This window comes from Equus asinus, chromosome 10 (genome assembly GCF_041296235.1).
Source record: "Equus asinus isolate D_3611 breed Donkey chromosome 10, EquAss-T2T_v2, whole genome shotgun sequence".
NCBI classification, from domain to species: domain Eukaryota; kingdom Metazoa; phylum Chordata; class Mammalia; order Perissodactyla; family Equidae; genus Equus; species Equus asinus.
The window spans coordinates 50218733-50230325 of NC_091799.1; the positions used below are offsets into that span (position 1 = coordinate 50218733).

Consider the following 11593-nt stretch of genomic DNA (forward strand, 5'->3'; position numbering starts at 1 on the left):
TTAAACCACACATTTTGTTACCACAGAAAATTTTTCCAGTTGCCATACATCTACTCATGGAAGTATGGAATATTGGTGTCCACATGTGAGTGGGTTTATGCATTGGAGTGAATGTTTGGTTGGTATATTTTATGTTTTTTACTGAATTATTTCTTTTTTTGCTTCAAAAATTTCAGTGGTGCCTACAATTATGACTCCTCTATTGCTCTAAAATATCTCTCCTTTTCTAAATTTTGTCATAACCGCTAAAAAGGCCGTGAATAAGCACCATTACAGTCATCCTTGCTTATCTCCTCCATGCTCAGGAATCTTCAATCTTATGACCAAAGGATGGTTCACAAGAGAGCTTGAATTCCTGTCTTGTCATGTGATTTAGGGTCACCAATTTTTCTGCGCAAACAAACATATCCCTTCAAACTCTCCAACTTATCTGGGACCCCACTATAGCCATTTGTTAATACAGTTACCTGAAATAAACATGAATAACAATAATCATGAATGCTGTGTCTGCTATCAGCACAAACGCCAAAGAAAAAGGCAACAGATTATGACAACTTCTCTCATTGCTGTTCGCTTTGCTGATTGTATCAGTTAGATATTGCTGCTTAACAAGATGTTTTAAATCAAATTGTTTATTGTAATGCCTTTATTATTAAGTGGAATTGCATTGTGGCGAGTTGTTCTGATCATTGTTCAGATGCTCATGAGTCTGTGGTCAGCTGTGAGTTTCTATATTGTGTTTCTGTAGCTCATCCATGATGTCATGTGAGGGTGTAGTAAATTCTATCTTGAACCAATTTATATCTGTTTACTCTCTATATGTAGGTTAATCTAGTTAACAAAGGTGAATTGCCTAGTTTAATCCACTGCTTTTATATCCATATATGACACTTTGCTTTCTACCCAGTTAGAAGGTGTATCTCCCCTCTGCCCTGTTTGTGTGCCTGAGCTCCCTGTGCTCTAGATCCTACCTGGAGTCGTGCATCATTAGATTTTTTCTTTTAATTAATTTATTGGAGTAAAATTTCATGTAATATATTGCACATATTAAAATGTAAAATTTGCTAAATTAAGGAAGCTGTAAAAAATTAAGAAGACTTACAGCATGGATTCATTTATATCTAATTTAAGAAAATGCACAAAACCTTTAATTGCTTCCTTAAGTAAATGTTAAAAATCAAATCTCCCTGAGCCTCAGTTTCCTTATTTCTGAAAGTAACATGGGATAATAAAGCTAATTCAGATGGATATTGTGAGAAATTAATGAAATGTGTGGAAACACTTTGTTGAGTCCAAGAACAAGTTCACGGGCAAGGAATTGTGTAAATATATGTATATTTATATATAATTTTCTTTCAAATAAACATGCTTGCACACATATATACACACAGAGACTCATTCATAATCCCATCTGTAACATTGAGAGGAAATTTGAGAAATAATTGGAGGGGATAGAAATGAAAAGAATGAATGGTTGATCTATAATAAAAATAAAGTAATGTAGAAATTAAGACACAAGGATTTAAAGTAGAATAGGTGACCTTAATTTTTTGTTTTCTAACATCCCCAACACTTAGGTTGTTTCCTTATCTTGACTGTTGTAAATAATGATAATGATTTTATTTTATTCAAAATAATACCCAGAAGTGGATCGCTGGATCATATGGTAGTTTTGTTTTAATTTTCTGAGGTATCTCTGTACTGTTTTCCATAGTGGTTGTGCCAATTTACATTCCCACCAACAGTGCACAAGGGTTCCCTTTTCTCCACATGCTCTCCAACACTTATCTCTTGTCTTTTTGATGACAGTCATCTAACAGGTCTGAGGTTATATTTGATTGTGGTTTTGAATTGCATTTCCCTGTTAACTAGTGATTTTGAGCACATTTTATATACCTGTTGGCCTTTTGTATGTCTTTTTGGAAAAGTGTCTATTCAGATCCTCTGCCTATTTTTAAAACAGAATTGTTTGGATTTTTTCTATTGAGTTGTGTTCCCTCTGTATTTGGGATATTAACTTTTAATCTGATATATGGTTTGCAAATACTGTTATCCATTCTGTAGGTTGGCTTTCCGTTGCATTGACGGTTTCCTTTTCTGTTCAGAACCCTTTAGTTTGATGTAGTTTCACTTGTTTACTTTTGCATTTGTTGCCTTTGCTTCTGGTGTAAAATAAAAAAAAAAACATCGCCAAGACTGATGTCAAAGGGCTCACCTTCTATGTTTTCTTCTAGGAGTGATATGTATTCAGGTTTTACTTTCCAGTCTTTAAGCCATTTTGAGTTCATTTTATGTATAGTGTAAGACAGTGGTCTAGTTTCATTCTTTTCCATGTAACTGTCTGGTTTTTCCAACACTATTTATTGAAGAGACTGTCCTTTCTGCATTACATATTCTTGGCTCCTTTGTCATCAATTAATTGACCTCTTATGCATGGGTTTATTTCTGGTCTTTCTATTCGGTTTCATTGATCTATGTGCATGTTTTTATGCTGATTCTATACTGTTTTGATTACTATAGCTTTGTAACATAGCTTGAAATCAGGGAGTGTGATGCCTCCAGCTTTATTCTTGTTTCTGGAAATTGCTTTGACCATTTGGAGTCTTTTGTGGTTCCATACAATTTTAGAATTGTTTGCTCTATTTATGCAACAAATGCCCTTGGACTTTTTAGAAAGATTGCTTTTAAAGTGCTTTGAGTTGTATGGACATGTTAATGATATGAATTCTGTCATTTGTGAGCACAGGATGTCTTTCCATTTATTTGTGTCTTCAATTTCTTTCATCAATGTCTTATAGCTTTCAGGGCACAGGTCTTTCACCTCCTTGGTTAAATTTATTCCTAGGTGTTTTATTTTTGATGCAATTGTAAATGGGATTATTTTCTTAATTTCTCTTTCTTATAGTTCATTGTTAATGTGTAGAAATGCAACAGATTTCTGTATATTAATTGTGAATCCTACAACTTTGCTGAATTTGTTCATTTTTTTTAACAGTTTTGGGTGAAGCCTTTAGGGTTTTCTATGTATAATATTATGCCATCTGAAAATAGAGACAGTTTTACTTCTTCCTTTCTGATTTGAGTGTCTTTTGTCTCTTTGTATTACCTAAAAGTTACGACTAATACTTCCAGTAGTATGTTGAATAAAAGTAGTGAGAGTGGGCATCCTTGTCTTGTTCCTGATCTCAGAGCAATAATTTTCTGGTTTTCACTATTGAATATGATGTTAGCCATGGGCTTGTCGTATATGGTCTTTACCATGTTGAAGCACATTTTCTCTATGCCCACTTTGTTGAGAGTTTTTTCATAAATGGATGTTGAATTTGTCAAATGCTTGTTCTGCATCTATTGAGATGATCACTGATTTTTATCTTTCATGTTGTTAATGTACTGTATCATATTGATTGATTTGCTGGTGAGCTTCATTTTAATAATGAATTACTTGTGATAGTGACGCCTGAACTCAAGTCAGGTCCACTTTTACATTTATGCAATGTGGAATTCTTTCTACCAGCTAACTGGGCATAATCTCCAAACTGACTTTAAAGTTTTTCTTCTACATAAGGTGGGATTTCAACACAAAATGCCCTTATCCTAGGGAAGCTAAATAAATGAATTGAGAGGCTTGTATTTGGTTTTCTAAAAAAAAAAAATACTGTCTGTATTACATTCCCATTGCTGTTTTAACAATTACCACATTAGGGGTTTAAATAAAATGACTTTATGTTCCTATCATTCAAGAGGTCAGAAGTCTGAAATGAGTCTCAATGGGCTGAAATCAAGAGTCTGCAGGGCCAGATTCCTTCTGGAGGCTTCAAGAGAGAATCTGCTAAGTTTCCTATTCCCAATTCTAATAGCCTCATGCATTTCTTGGTTAACTGCTCTTGCCCCGTCTTCAAAATCAGCAGTGTAGCATCTTCAAATCTCTCTCAGATTCCAACTCCCCTGTCTTTATCTTCCACATTCAGAGGACCATGGCTGTTACATTAGTCCCAGATGCATGTGCTTGGCCAGAATTCTTATCTTAAGATCAGCTGATTATCAGCCTTATTCCATCCGCCACCTTCATCCATCCTTACCATAAAAATATAATATATTTAAGGGTTCTGAGGATTAGGATGCAGACAGCATTTGAAGACTTTTACTTGGCCTACAACAAAGTCTTTTTCAGAAATATATTATTTGGTGTCACTCAAGGGCCCTTATATAAAAAGATCAAACAAAATCCTCTTTAGAAGTATATCATTTGATGTCATTAAGGAGTCTGTATACAAAGTAATTTAACATAGAGTTTATATAGTCTATGGGATGAGTGAATACACTATTCTTTTCATATTACATGCAAAGACAATTCTGGCTCAGAAGACCCAAAACTACCTACACCTTACTCTAATATGGGACCACAGCCTTGCTACTCAAAGACTGGTCCCCATACCAAAACCTGTAGCATCAACACCGCCCAAGGGTTTGTTAGAATTTCAGAATATCTGGACCTATCATGATCTGCTAAATCAGAATTTGCATTTAAATTTGACTCCTTGGTGATTCATATGCACTTTGGAGTTAGAGAAGTGCTGTTCAAGACATGGTTTTCTCACATTCTCATGTTCACATATGTGGCAGGATAATTATATCTGTTGGGTGCTGTCATGGGCATTATCATATTTAGCATCACTTCAAATATTGCCAAATATCCTCAGGGGCAAAATCATCTTTTAATGGGGATTACTGGCACAGAATTTGAAAACTGGCACCATCCTGATAGAATACAATCAAACCCCTTTCATTTCCTGGACTATAACTTTGGGCAGGTCACTAAACTTCTTCAAGGTCGGCTTCTGCAAGGGAGAATGGAATTCATATTAGTACTACCTCGCAGAGTTGACTTTCATAAAATTAAATCCAACAGACAACACCTACAAGGTACTAAACTCAGGTTATATTGCATAAAAATATCTAAATGTATCTCATAATTAATGAACACTTTATAATGAGGGCTTAAATCACATCTCTTAACTTGTGATATTAATATAAAATTCCTCTTGTCTTGGCAAACTGTCATGAAGCTAAAGAGTATAACCCCCAAGATTTCATGTTAAAAGAGTAAAGTTACCTGCCCTCCATTACTGAAGAGGAGAGTAGTAATTTTTAGAGGTATCAGGGTTGTGCCCCCACCACAAGTCAAAGCTCTGAGACCCCAGGGACCTAGTCAAGACATATGTTCAATGTTAGACTTCGGAGAAAACTTTAACTAAGGGTTGTGATGAGGTTTGGGGGGTTTTAAAGCTCTGGAAATAGAGAGTTAATGGAGAATGAGTAATAAAAACTAAATTCACCTGCCTTATTACATAGTCTGCTAGGAACAGAGAAGAAAATTCCATTCTGCCCAGACCATTGCCCCATAGGGAAATCATCTACTTAGAGGTTGGAATAACAAGAAGAAAATATGCCTAATGAGCGAGCAGGTATAGGGAGCTGCAAAAACATCCTCTGCTGCAGTCCCTCGGCACATGAACCTTTGGTTGGACAGAACACGGTTGTTCCTTTTGGAATCCTAAATCTGGCTGGGAGACCAATGCTTGACTCCTTCCTGTTGTTTTGTCTGGGAACAGAGCTTCGATCTCCATTGTCAACAATCTAGAAGAAATTTTGACTTTGGCAGGGAGACCTTCCTCTCAGAATCCCCATGCTGGTGAGTCCAAATGCCCAATAGACACTTCAGGACAGGATCAGGTGAAATGGAAGCCAAGAACTTGTAGCAGAGGTCACCTGAGAACAAGCCCTGCCTGTGACAGATAGCCCAGATCTCTGTGGTTGTTTGCTGGCTGTATTAATAAATTGATATATATATTTATGATGCTGAAAAGAAAAAAGAACATTGTACTCAGAAATGCAAGTGTCAATGTTGACAATTAAATGGTATTGATGGATGTCCAATGAAAGTAGGCTTTGGGAGGCATAGATGTTTCCTGCAAAAGTAGAACCTAAGTCCAAGGATCTTATTAATTAGCAGGAGTAGACAAATAGAGTATTAGCTGTGGAGGGACATACAGTGAAGTGAGAGTATTTCTTTTCATTTTAAAATGGAGCATGTTAGACTGTTTCCATATTGATGAAAAAGATCCAACCAAGGAATATTTGTAAGTACATCCTTGCAACAATGGTGGATGAGACACATAGATCAGGGTATCTTCTCTTACTCTGGGTATTCACATGAAAAAATGATGCATTTAATAGGTGAAATAGTGTATATGAATGCGGTTTACTTTGCAACTATTTCATCAGCGTGAGGCTCAATATATTTGTGAGTTTGTTAGCCATTTAGTTTCCCCTTTACAAATTGTCTCAGTGAGTCCTGTGCTTTTGGATAGTGGTGTCAGAATGTTTTTATTCCTTTTTCTTGATTGAATTCTTTTAAAGAGTTGGACTTTCTTTACACATTTAGTTCTTTTATGTATGCACGGATGTATTTGTGAGGAATGTACGACAGTTTATAATTTTTGTGTGCTCAAATCTATCAGTCAGTCTTATAAGGTTCCCTCCATTGCATTTTTGCTACCTATTTAAAAGTTCCAACCCCAATCAAAGTGAGAGATCTTTAAATGTTTTCCCAGGCTGATGGTATGAAAGAGATTTCTTGTTTGCTTAAACTGTTACTCCATGTGAACAAAGATCCGTATATTTGATCATGATATCATTTGTCTATTATTACTATATGTCCATATATTGTATGCCTGTTTTTCTACAGTTAGCTGTACTTCAAATGTATTTTACAAACTATTGTTTTTCAATTGACTTTTTGTTGGATATTTTTTACCACAAAAATGTTTTAAATTTTACATGGTTAAATATGTCTTTCTTCTTACTTCTAATTTTCTCACCTTAATTATGATAGCTTTGCCCCCCTTTAGATTTTATATGTAGTTTTTTATATCTTCAACTAAAATGTCCTGTCTACACTGGGGACTTTAATCTCTCTGATTTTCTAAAGATGTGTGAGATAAAGAACCACTTCATTTTCTTCCAGACATTTAGCCATGTATGTCAACTTTTAGTGAATAATCCAGCCTTTCCCAAGTAAATTGAAATACAACCTTCTCATATGCTAAATGTCCGTATCTAGTGAGACCTAATTCTTGATTCATTCAAAAAATAATAGCGGAATATCTGCTATGTGCCGGAAAGTTCTAGGTACATATCATGCTATAGTCTCTTACGTCAAAGTCTTTGCTAATTTAATTATCAATCCATGTTCATGCTTGTCATTTACTGCTGTTGTATATCATGTTTCAGTTATGTTTTGATACTCCATTCAATTTTGCTTAATACAACTGCATCTCTTTGCTGACTTTTCTCTTGGGTTGTTCAATTGTAAGGTGTTTTTCTGGACCATTTACTTTTACTCTTTTATCATTTTTGCTGGGTAACAAGAGATACAACTGGGTGGGATGCCACCAGAACCAAGGAAGATTTTCCTCACTCACAGTATCTCAGGACCACCTGGGCTTATCGGATCATTTTTACCCTACACATCCATTTCAATTCTTCCCTCTCTCTCTCTCAGACAAATACACACACACACAGGGATTTTACTTTCTTTACATCAGGGCAGAAAATGGCCATACCAATATGGAGTTCCAAGTTTATCTTACGTGGGAGGCTCACAAACTGAAATTTCTGGGTAACATTTATATACTCCTTAGGGGTTAACTTAATATTATCTAGATAATTTGTGTCATGTCTTCTCTTAGCTTAATCAGTGTGACTGCTGGTGAGAAAGACATGGAAGTAACACAGCCCAGGACACAGTGTGCTGTGGGTGGGTGTGTGTCCACTCTCACCTTCATTTCTGCTTTTATTTTCATCAGCATACGTGTCGCCATCTGATATTTTATATATTTTTTAATTTGCTGATATTCTCTCACCATCACTGGACTGTAGAAGCTAATTTTTTCGGCATTCTGTGCTCATTGACTGGACAGGGCCTGGAACATGGTTGACACTAAGAGATATTCCTCAAATGCAGGAACTAATTTGTCATTAAAACTATGGAATACTTGACTTCTTGGGGAAAAGGCTGATTTTTGCTCAAAATGCCTAATCAGAGATGAAACAAGGGATTCCTTGAAGGGGACCATATCCATACACACAACATTGAAGTTAATTTCCTGACTGCCAAAGGCCAATAGAATTATTTAACTATGTGAGTAGTGCCAGTGTGTTAAAAATTAGCCATGTTATTTTCTTCTTTCCTGTTGGTCACCTGCACCTATAGAAGCATGGAACAATACAGGAATTTCAGAATTTCTTCTTCTGGAATTGTTAGAGAATCGAGAACTGCAGCCACTCATATTTGAGCTTTTCCTCTCCTTGCATGTGACCACTGTGTTGGGAAACCTGCTCATCATCCTGGCCATCACTCAGACGCCCACCTCCAGACACCTATGTACATCTTCATCTCCAACCTGTCCTTTGTGGACATCTGTTTCACCTCCACCACCATCCCAAAGATGCTCCTGAACATCCAGACTCAGAGAAAAGGCCTCACCTATGCAGGATGCATCATCCAGATGTATTTTTTTATACTCTTTGTGGGATTGGACATCTTTATCCTGACTGTGATGGCCTATGACCGGTTTGTGGCCATCTGCCACCCCCTGCACTACGTGGTCATCATGAACCCCCATCTCTGTGCACTGCTGGTTCTGGTGTCCTGGATCATAAGAGTCCTGTATTCCTTGTTATAGAGATTAACGGTGTTGCAGCTGTCCTTCTGTACAGATGTGGAAATTCCTCACTCTTTTTGTGAACTCAATCAGGTGGTCGAACTTGCCTGTTCAGACACTTTTCTTAATAACACAGTGGTGTGTTTCGGAGCTGTGCTGTTGGGTGGTAGTCCCTTTCTTGAGATCCTTTACTCATGCTTTAAGATATTTTTTTCAATATGAGGAATTTCATCAGCTGAAGGAAGTATAAAGCATTTTCCACCTGTGCTTCTCACCTCACAGTTGTCTCCTTATTTTATTGTATGGACCTAGGTATGTACCTCAGCTCTGCTGCAATCCACAGCTCACAATCAAGTGCCACAGCCTCAGTGATGTACAGTGTGCTCACACGGATGCTGAGCTCCTTCAGCTACAGTCTGAGGAAGAAAGACATAAAGAGGGCTCTGAAATCATTCTTTGGGTTGGCAGCTGTAAAGGGAACAAGTGTCCTAGTGTTTAAGGAGTGCCCTTGATTTCAGAACTCAAAGCTCAGAGCCAGAAATTGTGATTCGTATTAGATTGTGGAAGTAGAATATGCCTCCTCCAGTTTTTCCTGGAATTTTCATTTCTTTGATTCCAACTTCTCTGTACAATTTATGTAACTCACCTTATTAAGCTTATGACCTCTCTGATATTCAAGAGCTATTCCCTTTGTTGTTTTCCTGCTCTCCCAACGTTATTCCCAACCTTTGATGTGAAATTTTTGGAAATTCCCACTTATCTGAGGGACTACATGGATCTCTTAAAAATAATTTCTTCTCAATTGAAATATATAATACTGATTTTCCCTCTTTTGTTTGACTAAGAGAACAGTCATGAGTTGTACTACTCCTGTGGAAAAAGACTGTTCTTTACAACCACAGGTATTTATATAAGTTTATAGCAGAGGAAAATCTGAGATAACTGTTTTTCACTCTTGTGAACATCATTCCTTTGTATATCTACCTTAATTGTTCTTCCTGATAGCATACTTTAAGATGCTGTTTTTATAGCTGATCATGTGTTTTTCTCCTACTCATTAGGATCCTCTTCTGTTACTCAGCTCAGTGTTCACCATGCCTACCATAGACACTGGTGAAAATTGATTAAAAATGTCTCCAAGTGGGAGCTACATGGAAAGACAAATATGAATAAATAAATTTCCCTTGAGTCAGAGTTGACCTTAGGTATGATGAAGCAAAATATGAAAACGTACATTTGTTACTAGGCAAGAGGGCACAATGCCCGATGAACATAAAAAGCCAATATAGCACATCATCAGCTTTTCAGAGAAGAAAAAGCTTTATTGCAAGGTGCACCAGCAAGGATACAGGAGGCAAGACTCCCAAATATGTCTTGCTTGTCCAAAGTTTGGGGTAAAGTTTAAGGGATTAGAGGGGCTGGCTGGTATGCAGAAGCACTGGCAGGATGAGTTTTGATTGGCAGCTTAAAATTTTCTCTTCTGCATGTGCTTCTGGCTGACCCGCTGCTCAAGAAAAGCAGCTTTAGTATTATGTGGTTAAGATGGATAAGTTATGGGAGGCAACCAGGAAAGGCAAAGCAAACAAGTATAAAGTTGTTATATATGTAAATTTTCTTATAAGTATAGATTTCCCCTATGAAAGGGTAACTTCAGTTAGGTTTTCAGAGCTTCCCCCATGTCTGCTGTTTCTTAATAATCATCAGCTCAAAATAATCCTAACGCCAAAGAGGCACATTTAGTGGTGGCAAAATCTGTTCCTGGCCTGTGGTCATACATTTATTACTGTGCAAAAGAAGTAATGCATATCTGTGTGTATTTATATACATTTCTGTTTCAAACAATTACACACACAGACATATATGTACATGAGCACAGAATCATTTATAATGTTGAAAGAAACCTTTACTGTAAGTTGGAGGGTAAATAAATGAAAAGAACGAACATTTAAATCAACATGAAATTCCAAGAATGTAGAAATTTAAACACAAAGATTTAAAGTAGAATGGGTTATCCTAATTTTAACAATAAAGAATTTTTCCCGGGGCTTGCGGGAGCAGTTAAGTTCTCTTGCTGTCCTTCTGCGGCCCAGGGTTTCACCATTTCAGATCCTGGGCATGGACTGCTCATCAACTGCTCATCAAGCCATGCTGAGGTGGCATTCCACATAGCTGAGCCAGAATGACCTACATCTGGAATATGCAACAATGTGCTGGGGAGCTTTGAGGAGAAGGAAAAAGAAGGGAGATTGACAACAGATGTTAGCTTTGGGCTAATCTTTAAAAATAATTAATTAATTAATTAATTAATTTAATTTAATTAAACAGATTTTTCTTTTCTTAATGCCTGAAAATCAGAACCACAGTTATACTTATGCAATGGGAAATTCACTGTATCAGCTAATGGAGCCAAATATCTCCACACTAACTCTAATTGGTTTTTCTTCTATTAAGGTAAGATTGCAACATGAAATACCTCTACCCAAGGTAATATAAATGAATGAACTGAGAGGCTTAAACTTAGTTCCCACAAACAAAATGTTATTGGGTAAATCTCTGAGTTAGACTCCTACTGCTGCTATAAGAAGGTACCACCATAGGCTTAAAAAACACAATTTTTCTCCCTAAAGTTCTAGAGATCAGAAGTCAAAACGGGTCTCATTGGGATTAAATCAAGACGTCTGCCAGGCTGGGATTCATCTGGAAGCTCCAGGAAAGAACACGTTTCCTTCTTAATTCACTTCCTAGTGCACCTGCATTCCTTGGCTCATCCCCTTTCTCTGTCTACAAAGCCAGCAGCAGAGCATTTTCAAATGCCTCTCTGACTCCAATTTAAGTCCTCTCTTTCCATATTTAGAGGACCACAATGG

The 11593-nt window shown here is 36.9% G+C and overlaps 1 pseudogene; it reads left to right on the forward strand.

The window, feature by feature from the left end:
- Positions 1 to 7629: 7629 nt before the first annotated feature.
- On the forward strand, positions 7630 to 9238 carry LOC123289172 (olfactory receptor-like protein OLF4; annotated as a pseudogene).
- The last annotated feature ends 2355 nt before the right edge of the window (positions 9239 to 11593 follow it).